General features: G+C 35.1%; 1 non-coding gene across 1 annotated transcript; it reads right to left on the bottom strand.

Moving 5' to 3' along the window:
- Positions 1–11974: 11974 nt before the first annotated feature.
- On the bottom strand, positions 11975–12081 carry LOC139887152 (small nucleolar RNA R71). The gene has a single exon (XR_011772994.1). It is a non-coding gene; the product is annotated as a small nucleolar RNA R71 (small nucleolar RNA).
- Between the last annotated feature and the right edge of the window lie 2031 nt (positions 12082–14112).

Here is a 14112-nt window from a genome sequence, read left to right as displayed (position 1 = left end):
TATATATATATATATGTGTGTGTATATACTATTATATTATTATTATATTGTGTGAGGCGTTGCAGGGACGAGTCTAGTGGCGGAATTCAGTTATTCGGCAGTTTTGAATGGTCAAGTTCACTAGAGGGACTTTGACTATTCAGGTCTTCTAGGAGTGGTCGTGTATCGAGTATTGTGTGAATGTTGCGCTAGTCCGGATAAAGTACCTTATATGGCCATGTGAAAGTGGTAAAGTACGCGATTATAATAATGCCTGATCAACATCATTACAATCGTGTATCTTGACACCAAGTATGACATGTTGAGTACCGAGAGGAGGAGCGTGATATGGTTGGGAAAGATTTGGTGGTTATTTCGGAGTCATGTAATGGTTGCTAGATTGCGTTGGTCTAAGGTGTTGTGTTTGTTGTCACCTTAGGTGTATAGTGAGTCGAGGAGAGTTACGGTGAATATAGACATGTAATGCGAGTAAGTGGACTCGCGATAGTGGTGCATTGTAGTCACCCTAAGTAGTGGGTGCGTGATTGAGATCGTATGATTGTGGTCTTTTACCATAACAAGGATGACCGATACGGGTGTGTGGCGGAGACTTAGGATCCCGTACTGGAATGTAACAAGTCTCATGATAATAATAAATGTTATGACCTTGTCGAGTGTGTGGTTAAGGAATCATGTAGTGATTCCAATCGTGAGTCGACCCAAAAGATTGAGTACCAAAGAGTCATCGGGTCATTAAACTCACGGGAGTGAGACCTGTATGACGAGGAATTATGAAAGGCAGTGTTTAGTCGGGCATATAGAGTAATGTTCCTTAAAGGATTCCCTTGTGTTATTAGTGAGCGGAGAGGTATAAGACTTGGTGTCTCCAAGCATCTTGTTAGTGGTATATGAAAGTGTAGCAAGGCTAAATATCTTGGCCTTGGTGAATTCGTGAGGAATGTAAGTTTGTAAGAAAGATTGTTAAACTAGTGGATCGTAAGGTATGTCGGGTGAACATGACTATAAGTCATTAAAAAGTGAGTTATGAAGGTAAAATAGTTATTCACGTAAGTGAGCTATGTAGCCAAGAGTGGTGTTTATATACACCCAGTATGATTTAAAAAAATGTAAGTAGTATGGGTTATCCGCGGTGACGCCCGTGAAAAAGTAGCCTAAGGCATTTTTGGGAGTCTTCCTAGAAATTTCTATGTAATGCTAATCTTCGTGATAGAAGGATTGACAGAGTGTTAAGCATAACGGATAGGTTCGGTGAAGTGATCTTCACGAACAATACTGAACCCGTAAGGGTGTGCTTGTGTTGAGTTGTAATCACTGTTGTGTTTAGGTTTTGCCTGTGAGAGACCCTTGAAAGACTAATGGTGGATGATACAAGTGTTAGTGAATTGACGATTGAGAGGGTCGAGTTTTTAAGTATTGTGATAAATTCCTAGCGTGGGATGGAGGAAGAAAAATTAGTTCTCCAGTTCTTGCCAAGAACAACCGCGGAACAATGACGGTTGACACGGGTACGGTGATCTTAGGAGATGGAAAAGTTTTGTTGCTCTTATGTACTCGGGTGTAAGGTTGATTGGTGAGTCACTATCGGACTTGAAGGTTAGTTAAATTTAATAATTTGATAAGGTGTTGACATTGCGGGTGCTGCATTTGCTAATTAGATTAGTCACTATTTCCTGCGAGAGTAAGTAAATGATTATTAGTGATTGATCGGCTAAGTGAGTAGAAGGTTGAGTAGGCTCGACTGACGTGTATGACTATTGAAGCGAAGTGGCATATGCCTAGGTCTAGAGGTGTATGTAAGAAATTTAAAAAGTCTACTTTGTGAAAGATAGTGAGATAATAGTTGTGATTCGTGTTATGGAGGTGTGATGTCCTCATTAGTATCATGTTTAGGGTTATTGAGTATGCCGACTTTAGAGGCCCGAAGTAATTTTTAAGAAATTTAGTGTATATGACCAACTATGAGATGGTTGAGTCAGTTGAAAGAGTATAATTCGCAGGATGTCATCATCTTGACGAGGTGGATGTTAAGTTGAATTCTGAGTGGGGGAGTTTTTACTTCTGCCCAAAAAAGTTTTAGTAATGTTATATTCGGAGAAATGTTGAGGTATACCGTTTTAGACCTCAGTTGGACCCTAAGTCTTAATGAGGTTGGGTGATGGGCTAGTGATATGGAACTCAAGGTCTCGAGGTCAGGCGTTTTGATCGTCGGGATGCTATGTAGGGAGTAAAATGTGAGAAAAAGGGAGAACCCTGAAGTATTGGGGATGCGATTAGTTAAAAGATCATGGGTGTAACGTTGTTGTTACGGATAAATCAAGATAGACAAAATCATGTGCGAATAGGTCAGAAAGACCGTTAATGTTCTGTGACGACCCGGAAATTTCCAACCAAATTTAAACTTAATCTTTATATGAGTTCGACACGATAAGCAAAGTCTGTAATGTTGAAGTCTCAAAAAGTTTGAACTATTTCATATATTCAATTGACCTTCGACTGTTCTCGACGATTCACGAACAACTTTTTGTAAATAGATACATATATATATATATATATATATATATATATATATATATAAATAATTGGAAATATAATTTGAAATATTATATGTTGTTGTTATTAAAATTAACTATGTAAAATAAAATAAAAATAGAATATTATGATAACTATTATTTAAAACATATATATATATATATATATATATATATATATATATATATATATATATATATATATATATATATAAAGAATGTTAAATATATATTTTATGATTTTGAATCTATTTTGTAAACAATAGTAACACTCAATTGCCATTCGATGGATATTAATCAAGTTAAATACGAACTTATGTGATTTTAAAATAAACGGTGATCCGAAAAGGGGTTTTATAAATTATAGGCTTAGTAAAAATGTATTTAGGAGTTACTTATTAAATTTTAAAAATTTTTATATTTTACTTGGGGTTGGGAGTGAATAATTAATGTAATTTTTATTTAATAGTTGATGCTCGAATTTTATACCATAATGACCAAAGTAAATAAAACTATTTAATTTAAAAATTTGGGATTTTTCCGAAGACTTTTTTTCGCCACTGATTAACAACGGAGCACGAAATAATATTCGAAAACTTAGGTGTCGGTAACAAGATGCCAAATATTATGGCTGCTATTGTGAATCACGTTTCCTCTTCTATGATTTATATTATATTATTACTTATATATATATATATATATATATATATATATATATATATATATATATATATATATATATATATATATATATCTAGAGATTGGGATGGAAAACACCACTACTCCTCACTAAACACCTACTTCTTGATCTACAACCCACTTATTGTTTTCGTTCTTAATTCCAGTATATGTACGAAACCGAACCTAAACCAACACCCACTTCTATTATTGACCATCAAGTTACCAAGTATCAAATTCATGTTTTCAGTCTTTATTCATAAACCATCACCACCCTTCTTTCTTTTAGGATGATAAACAAACATCACCATAACTAGTTCCTATTGGGTTCTTGCTCGATTAAACCTACATGATACTTATTTCAGTCACTAGTGATCACACCCATTTACATAATCAACAACCACCACCATGATCAAACATCCATTATCCTTGTAAACACCACACCCAACTGTTTTCTGTTTCCATTTATCACCATCGAAACCCACCACTAGTCACCACTCCACCTTCATCAAGAACCACCACCTTACAACCGAACGCCACCATGATCACCATTTAAAACCCACTTACTACTCAATTAAAATAAAAACAAGTGAACCACTAGACTCGCCTATTTCCTGTTTAATCATCTTCTTACTAATATTAACCATCAACCTCTTTAATATGATGCTACTGCATCTGTGTTATGACAGCCCAAAACAAGAACCAAAAACCACACTTATAATCTACTTCCTGTTGAACGATCGAAATAAACCCAAACAAATCATCACTATATTCACTGCACTCTTGCTCTTGTCTTGTTTATGTTATGATTGACAACCACTCGCCATGTCTTTCTACTTCTATTTTAAAACTCGTCAAAACCACCACCAAGCTATCACCATATGATACTACATCTGTTTAGTCTCCTGTTCCCGATCGAAATAAAACCCCTACATCTGCTAATAATTAATTCCTGATTATTTTTCTTTAATTAACACCCAAAGAACTTCTGCTACTGCTACGATTGCTGTATACTTCTGTTTCTGTTCGCACGAAAAACCTGCATAATTGCAGCTGCTATATGGACCATTAATCCTTCCTTGTTCATCACTATAATTAAATGAAAACCCAACCCAAAACAATTTTTCTCCGATCACTATACAACCGCCACTTTATCTCTCTTTTTCTTCTGTTTTCCAGCCTGCTGTTTCTTTCTGTGTTCCTGCTACAATGATAAATGATAATTGCTGTGGCTATTAAAATAATGGGAGTCGTATATGGCTGCTACAAGTGGATTAACCCTATTACCTTTTTTTTAAACCGAACCACATAATTGTTTCTTGAATCACATTTAAATGGGCTTGGCAAATGTTGGGCTTGAGAAACTTTAGTGGGCCGAAATTCAATTACTTTTGTTGGGCTGCTAATCGAAAATTCAGTCCTCTTTATTTCTGTCGACTGGTTTAAGGAGATGAAAATAGGATGAATAAGAGACGGGTTAAATAAATATGGTTGTAAGATTTAATCAGAAAATGAGCAGCAGCTCAGTTGGTTTGGGCGAGTGTTGAGGGTGTGTGAGGTCTCGGGTTCGATTCCGGTTTGAAGCATTCTTTTTATAAAAACTTCTTAAAGAGGGTTCGTGAATCCGAGGCCAACCCTACAATTGTTCAATGTCGTCATATGTATTTTTACTACAAAATACAGTATTGTGAGTTTCATTTGCTCGCTTTTTAAATGCTTTTGCAATATATATTTTTGGGACTGAGAATACATGCGCTGCTCTTATAAATGTTTTACAAAATAGACACAAGTACTTGAAATTACATTCTATGGTTGAATTGTTATACCAGATATCGCCCTTGTTGAACTTGGTAGCCTAAGAATTGGTGTTTATTATAATTGCCACCAATTGACGCGAATCCTAAAGATAGATCTATGGGCTTTGACACGCCCCAGTCAGAGAATTTGAACTGCTTTAGTACGTCGATGTTATATGTTTGGGGATATTCTTGATGCATTTGGTTAATGTCGGTTACTAGGTGTTCAATACATATGAATGATTTTTATGCAGATGCATGATGTTTATGAGAAATAGAAATGAAAATCTTGTGGTCTATTAAAATGATGAAAATGAATATTGATGATAAACTAATGAAATCACCAACCTTTTGGTTGACACTTTAAAGCATGTTTATTCTCAGGTATGAAATAAATCTTCCGCTGTGCATTTGCTCATTTTAGAGATATTACTTGGAGTCATTCATGACATATTTCAAAAGACGTTGCATTCGAGTCGTTGAGTTCATCAAGAATATTATTAAGTCATTAATAGTTTGATATATTATGAAATGGTATGCATGCCTGTCAACTTTCGATGTAATGAAAGTTTGTCTTTTAAAAACGAATGCAATGTTTGAAAAATGTATCATATAGAGGTCAAATACCTCACGATGTAACCAAATGTAATGTATTCGTCCTTATGGATTAGAACGGGTCGTCTCATGTTCCAAGAGGGACGGTTTGATAATGCTTAAGACTTCACCACGGAAAAGGGTAATTTGTGTGTGTTAACGAGAAATGTTGATTCCCGGTTTAGGGACCACTTAGGTCTGACCAGAGTTATGAAGTAGAATACTAGTTGAAGTTAACTAATAACTTGCGAGTAAATGTCTTCCGAATGAATAAACGCGTATGTTGTTAGATGATAAGTATACTCTATAAGAAGTATTCAAAGTGTGGTTTGAGAACTTGTTTATTAAGTGTAAACACAAAAATAAATGGTGTTGTATTAGTGGGTTAGCTAAAGAATTTGCGTTGCAACACCTACTTTAAGTTGTGACGCGGATCACGGGGATGTGATCCAATATAAGTGAGGGAGAATTGTAACACCCATTGTTTTTTTTATACTTTGGGCTGTTTTGCCAACTTTCAAAATTCAGGGACTATTCGTGTAAATAGGTATACAAACGGGTTGAACTCAGTTTTGGGGTCTAGAACACCTCACAATCATCTCAAAAGGTCCAAAAATTAGATTCGCTCTTGTGAGGAAACCCTAAAACGAAGCAAGTGTAAATTGGTGAAGAAGGAGGTGATTACAGCCCAAATTGAAGTTTGTTCGTTGTTGCTCTATCTACTAGACTTCAATTGTTACTTGAGGTAAACCCTACAATTCGAAATTCATGTCTGATTAATGAATTGGGGTTAGGGTTTGATGGGGATAGTGATGATAAACCCTTATACCTTAGGGTTTGGGGTCTAATGAGTCTAGTATTTAAATATATAATCTTTGAAGGTGGGTTTTTGGGTTGGGTGCTTGATTTTGATCAAGTAATGATGTAATTAGTATCCTTATTACTATTAATTAGTGTTTATGAATATTGCTATTGTTGTTGGTCAAACCTAAAAGTTGACTTTGATTAGGTCAAACTAGGTTTGAGTCTAAATTGTGAAATTTTACATGAGTAATTGAATTGTATTTGTCAATTGGTGTCAAGTGTAAATGGGTCAAGTTTACACTAGTAAGAGTGTTGAAATGTATCTACTTCAAGAAGGATAAGTTAGAACTAATGAATTAGTGTTGTGGATATGTTTGTTGGTTGAAAATTGGGTAAATATTGTAAAATCCGTAGCTAAGAAAATTTGCACAAACCACGTCTTTGTAAAATCATATAAAATCAACCGTAGCTCTGTTTGAGGCGTGTGAACACAATTCGGAAAGGTCTTTGAGTATTCTATCCAATGAATAAGCTTTTGTTGACTAAAGAGATGTCTAAATGGGCCATAATCTGCTATAACTAAGGGGCTGTCCAAATGATTAAAATGGGTAAAATTTGTATAAAGTGTTATTGTTTGGATTTTTGGGCATGGTGTAAGTGTCAATAATGTTAGGGAGTTTATTGGGTATGAATTACCACTTGTAAAGGTAATGATTCAAGACCCTCTTGAGTCGATTATTGGTTGAAAGCTTAATTGGGTCGAAATAAAACTAGTAATCACTTTTGGTGTCTAGTGACTTATTGAGCGAGTCTTGTGATTATGTGTGTGATAGTTAGCTAAATAGAAATATTTAGCTTATTATTTGTGATATAATGTAATAGGTGGATTACATTGGCGACTCGTGGATTTCGGATATTATGTTGCTAGAGATTTCAAGGTGAGTGGAATAATTATATATATGTGTATATGATTTATTTACTTGTGTGTGGGGGTGTGGTTAGTGTATCCGTGCGTGAGGTTACACTATAGTGTTCTCCGTGCGTGAGGATTTCACTACCTTTTTATACGATGGGGGCCACACGTATGTCATGGTATTGGTAGTTTTACTACTTCATCATGACATGTGCGATGGGTGGGTTGTGGCCGTTGAATCGGTCCACTAACTTCACCTTGGGAGTAACGTTGTATTTGCGCGGTATAACGTTATAGGGAAATGCGAGTACCGGTGGAAAATGCGAGTACCATTCCCCGGTTGTGTGAATATGGATCCATATTGCTTGTGTGTGTGTGTTTATGTTTTAGCATATTACTTGTTGATTATATGCTAACGGTGATGCTAGCTTGGTGTATGCGTTGATATGCGTTATTATGCGTTTTAGCATATTACTAGTTAATTATATGCTAACGGTGATGCTAGCTTGGTATATGTGTTGATATGCGTTATTATGTGTTGTGTGTGTAAGTGGGTGCAAGTAAGTGAATTATATATGTATATGTATAATTATTGCATTCACTAAGCTTTTCTTACTCCTCTCGTTATTTTACTTTTTATAGGTACCGGTCTGATGATACGTAGATATCTAGTTGCAAAACTAGATACCCAAAACTAGTTTATTGGGTATGAATTACCAATTGTTTACGGTTTTCTCTTGGTTTAATCATGGCGAAAATTCAACAGACCCAGCGAAAGTAGCAGTAGTTGTAGCGGTTAAATGGAGGGTTGTTTAGGCTGTTTTTAGGGTGATTTACTTCGTTGGAAGAAAAGAAGAATATATATATATATATATATATATATATATATATATATATATATATATATATATATATATATATATATATATATATATATATATATATATATAGTTTGGTCACTGCTTCATCATCTTCCTCGTCATGATATCTTCCTTGCTTGTTTTGGGTTTCAACAGATGCAAATTTTCGAAATGTTATATGATGGTGGTTAAGGTGGATTCACAGTTATGGGTTGCCAAAGGAAACAGGAAACAACAATAGTAGAAACAGAGGTTTAACAATCCATGTCAGCCGTTTATGGTGTTCTACGGTGGTGGTGGCGGTTACAGCGAATAAAACACTAGAAGAAGCATAAAAAAATGACGGGTTAATGGTGGCTTCACGATGGATCAAGGTGATGATTAATTCACGATGAGAGAGAGGGAAAGAGAGGAGAGAGAGGAAGTGAGTGAGGTGGTATGATGATGGCTGTGGTGTTAATCCTGGTGATGAGGGTGGCGTGTGGTTGTGACCGGCGGTGTAGGTGGTGATAGGTGTCGGTTGTAGTAACCAGATCGAATAGTAATAGTATATATGGTAGTGGTAATGTAGGGTGTAGTTTCTAAGTGGTTAATATAACCGTATGGTAGCAAACATGGTGGGTTTATAGGGTGTTACATTGGGCTGCAGGCTAGGTGTAAAAAGCGACGGTTTAATGGTAGTTTGTGATCGAGTTTTTGAACCAAAACCAAAAACAAAATAAACATGATGAGGGTGATATGGTGATTGTCTCGGTGATGGTTAAATGGCGAAGGCTTGATGGTTGTTTCTTATGACAACAGTATATAGGAATAAGAAAAGAGAAGGGTGAAATGGGTTAGTAGAGAAGAAGAAGAAACAGAGAATTTGAAAGAAGGAAAAATGGTGCAAGTATTACATTGCTAAGTCTATAATTCATATGCATTATTATAGATATAAATAACTCAGTTGAAGACATTAAACACCAATCAAGCACAGTGAATTATAAAGATTTAATCAGACACAGTTTAGCAGCCGCTGGATTATTCTACCGACAGTTTTACATGGATTATTAAATCGTGCCCCGTTGTTAATCAGTTGCGGATAAATGTATACGAAAAAAAATTCTAAAATTCTACATTTTTAAATTAACTATATTTATTTATTTTAGTCATTATGGTATAAAATTTTGGTCATTAACTGTTTTAAAATTATTAAATAAAATTAACTCAACTGTCCGCGCTCGATCTTAGGTAAAATATAAAAAAAAATTAAAACTTACTAAATAGCTCCTAAATACCTATTTAATAATCCTATAAATTATAGAACTCATTTTCGAATCACCGTTTATTTTTAAAATCATGTAAATTCATTTTTAACTTGATTAATAACCATCAAGATGACAAACAAGTGCTACGAGCGTTTATTAAATAAATTCTAAATCATATATATATATATATATATATATATATATATATATATATATATATATATATATATAACTTGCAACGTGTTGATGTATATTGAATATATATATATATATATATATATATATATATATATATATATATATATATATATATATATATATATATATATATCTAATAATTCATATTCTAACTTATTGTATATATCCAGACTACGTTGCCAAAAGCATTTTAATTATTATATCGAAAAACGTTTCCGCACGTTTGAAACTAAATCAATTGAATATTATGAAATTTAGTTCTCCACTAACTTTTGTCTAACACTCGCTATATGACATTTTATTCCCACTTGTAGATCACTTTATCATTTTTTGAATATTGTTAAAAAGGAACGATTTCTCAAATCAACGTGGACCTCACAACAAAGACCCCTAATCATAATGAATCTTGATAACTCAATCATTTGATATCATATTGTAATTTCGCCGATAAATATATTGAACAAATATGTTCATGTAAAGTATTATACGTTTAATACTTCGTTAACATTCTCAAGTTATAATATATATACACATATATATATAATCATATCCATTTATATAATGGTTCGTAAATCGTCGAAATTTGGTCAAGGTTAAATGAATGTATGAACACAGTTTAAAATTCTTGAGATTTAACTTAACAAACTTTACTTATAGTGTCGGAATAATATAAAGATAAAGTTTAAATTTGGTCGGAAATTTCCGGGTTGTCACATAATCTTAGCCATGATTCGCTAATTTGATTGTGTTTGCTTATCTATGAATCTCTAGTGTAAGGATTTGCCCTAAATTCATTGAATGAAGTTGTTTGAATGAAATACATGAGCAAGTGTAATTGTGCTAGCTATGAGGTCCATTGCTATGCATTGTTTTAGGCTTTACTTTGATTACATATATTGTTTAGCTCTCTTAGTGATTTGAGAAGTGAACCAATTTGTGCTTCAACACTTTAAGTGATCTAGACAACTAAATTGGGAATTTCAAGTGATTGTATTCTTAGTTTAGGTTGGTTTTCAATTGGCCTTTAGTCAACATAGTGGTGTTTGATTATCTTAAGTGATTTTGATAGTTGGAGGGTTTTAAGTGATTTCAACCCAAGCATAATCTCAATAACCACTCATACTTGACTTGATCTTAGAATATAATGCTTATGTGAGTTTGCAAAGTGTAATTTGATTACGGTTTGGTAGTGGTACTAAACATTTAATAGTTCAACAACTAATGTGATAGCAGATTGGGTAAAATGGGGCAATCCAAGCATAGAGAGGATTAGGTAAGTGAACATTACTTACTTAATTGTTATAGTTCTAAATATTTTGTTACTTGCTACTTGTTGCTAGTTATAATTGTTAAGTTTAAGTTTGTTTACTTGTGCACGTTTTAGTTGTTAATCAAAATCAATCAAACCCCCCCCCCCCCCCCCCACCCACACCCCCACAAATCAAACAAACCCTAAGTCAATTAATAGTTTCAATTATTCGACTTACACCGCTCTCTTGGGACGAACTTGAACCAAATACTTGCATAAAAGTGCAATAATAATCGGGTCTTAAGTACTCGTTAGTTGTGTGCACTTATTTGTATTGCTTGAATCTTGTATAAATTTTGAGGGTAATTGATGTATTGTTCCACACCCATCACACTTTCTTGGCGCCGCTGCCGGGGAGCAGTTAGCTAGTTGAATAGTTGATTTAAGCTTTTAATTGTTCGATCCTTTTGTGAGGATTATCCTTGCAAAGTTATTTTCTTGTTTTTTTTTATATTATTGTGTTTGGAAAACCGTTTGTGTTTGTGTTGTGATCGAAGGTTTGGTACGTTGGTGTATGAATAGGTGATCCCAAAAGGATTAAGAGTTTACACATCCATTTCCAATTCGGAGAAACACGTGCACGAGATTTACAAGCGTAGAGAAGAAAGGGTATTAAGGAAATTTTTTGAGGTTTTACCGTTTTGTCTACCGGTTAATCAAGAAGAACAAGTTGATCCAAATGACACACCAATGTGGAATGCTAGGTTGGTTGCACCTACAGTGGTGCCTCCAGCTAATACTAAACCGCCCATCGAGGCCGAAAATTGGAAGATCGAGGGTAACTTCTTCACGATGATCAAAGATGTACAATTTCATGGGTTAATAGACGAAAATCCTTTTGAGCATCTTCAACAATTTAACGATATTTGTGATCTTTACAAGTACAAAGTTGTCACTGATGATGCTTATAAGTTAAGGGCATTCCTCTTTACTCTTCAAGATGATGCAAAAATTTGGTTAAGGAATCTACCCTCCAATTCTATTAGGACTTTTCAAGATTTAAGGGACGCTTTTATTAATCACTTCTTTCCACCATCAAAGGCGGAACGACATAGGATTGATATTAATGCATTCACTCAACGGAGTGATGAGTCTTTGTATGATGCATGGATACATTTTAAGAAGATGTTGAGAGCTTGTCCACCACATGGTTTGACAAAGAAAGAGTACATCAACACGTTCTATCAGGGTACTAATCTTTTGACAAGACAAACTCTTGATGCATCCTCGAGAGGAGTATTTATGTATAAATCACCCAATGCGGCTGAAACAGTGTTAGAGATATGTCGGTCAACACTTATGAATGGAACCCTTCACCACGAGATTTACCAAGGAAAAGTGTAGCTCAAGTGGAGAGTGACAACGGTCAAGTCACCCTTGCAAGCCTAAATAATCAATTTCAGTCGTACGGGAAGGAGTTGAAGAAGCTACAACAATCAATAGTCGCAATGCAAGTAGGATGTCAAAGGTGCGAGGGACCACATCTCACCAAGAATTGTCCCCAAATTAACCAATGCAACCATATTGATTTGGATGACATTCTCATGAATTCGGATGCTCATGTCAACTATGTGAGTAATCAAAACTATTAAAGGGGTGGAACATCAAACCAAGGCAACAATTCTTATCAATCAAACCAAGGCTATTACAACCCTAACCAAAGACAAGTCTCGTTCAACAATCAAACCACCTGGATTTACTAATCAAAATCGAAATCAAAGTTACAACCCAAACTATAACAAAAAACGAAACAATTACCAATCATGTGACGACCCGACAAAATCGCCATTGACGGCGCCGTCAACTTAGGTCCCTTTATGTGGTCATAGTCCCTAAATGAGATGCGTTTGACCAAAATTATGTCGCATTCATTTGAAACGTGTATGACTTGAAAAGTTTTAAGTTACCAAACGGTTTGACAACGAGTTTACGTTTACAGAAGTTGTAAAGTATAAATGAAATAACTTGCGACATAATATAAGTTGAAAATCACGAATGCTATCAATAGCGTATGCATGTGAACATTAAGTTTGAATCCAAAGGTGCTATCACTAGCGTATGCATGTATGCTTGACCCCAAGCAAGTAATCAAAGTGTGTGGAAGCATGTATCAAGTAGCTAAGTATGAACCTGAGAAACACATAGAAAACTGTCAACAAAAAACATTGGTGAAATCATAGGTGTATTTGTAAACGTTGTTTTTAAACCACAAGATTTTGTATATGTTGATTATCCAAATCGTTTACATTCCAAAGATGTTGTACATTTGTGGAGCACCCAATTATTAAGACGTAACTGTATACGAACCCCGTTATCATAGTGTTAGAACCTACACTATACTCAAAAATATATTTCATCCGCCAACGGTAGCGAACCGTCCGAATGAGGGCTCGTCAAGCCCGTATGGATCCACACAACATAAGTTCACGCTTACACCCTACAAGTGTAACTAATGATTTTTGAATTGAGGCTTTTTGTTCTAACTCGCACGTGGAATGGTTGTTTCCGTACTTGTGTTCAAAGTATAAAAGTATAAACCGTATATGTTTCTCATCCCATGATTTAAAGGAGTAAAAGTTGTTGAAAAGATGGGACTATGATCTCACCTTGAGTGCACGAGTATAAAGGTACTTCACAAAGTAAACGTGTGCATGAAAGTTGTTTAGTCTTATCCTAAACAACTAAGTTATATCAATACCGGGTAAGATACAAGGTCGGTAGAAATGTGTTCAATTAGTCCTATGGCTCGTTACGACTCGATTATACAGCATGTGATTCACGTTGTCAAGTTTCATGCAAGAATCAAGTATAAAAGAAGATTAGAACGATTGCATAAGTTTTTGGTTACGTTTGACTAAAAGTCAAACTTGGTCAAAGTCAAGTCAACAAAAAAGTCAACATGTTCGGTTCGGGTCTCGGACAATTTTTCTAAGTTATATAATCATATATGAGCATGTTAGAACAAGTCGCATGTTAATCGAAGGTGCGTAGCATAGTTAGAATTAAACGTGAAAACGCGAACTTGGAAAGCCTACATTCCAGGCATATGCCGCGCCGCGCCAAGGATTGGCCGCGCCGCGCCAAGGATTGGCCGCGCCGCGGCACTTCGGTTTACCTGATGCCTCACACCTTGGATAAAGGCTATTTTCGAAATGCTCTTAGAGTCGCGCCGCGCCAAGGATTGG

Source organism: Rutidosis leptorrhynchoides, chromosome 1 (genome assembly GCF_046630445.1).
Source record: "Rutidosis leptorrhynchoides isolate AG116_Rl617_1_P2 chromosome 1, CSIRO_AGI_Rlap_v1, whole genome shotgun sequence".
NCBI lineage: Eukaryota > Viridiplantae > Streptophyta > Magnoliopsida > Asterales > Asteraceae > Rutidosis > Rutidosis leptorrhynchoides.
Note: the sequence above shows the minus strand (reverse complement) of the source record. Positions and strands in the feature narration are given on the sequence as shown.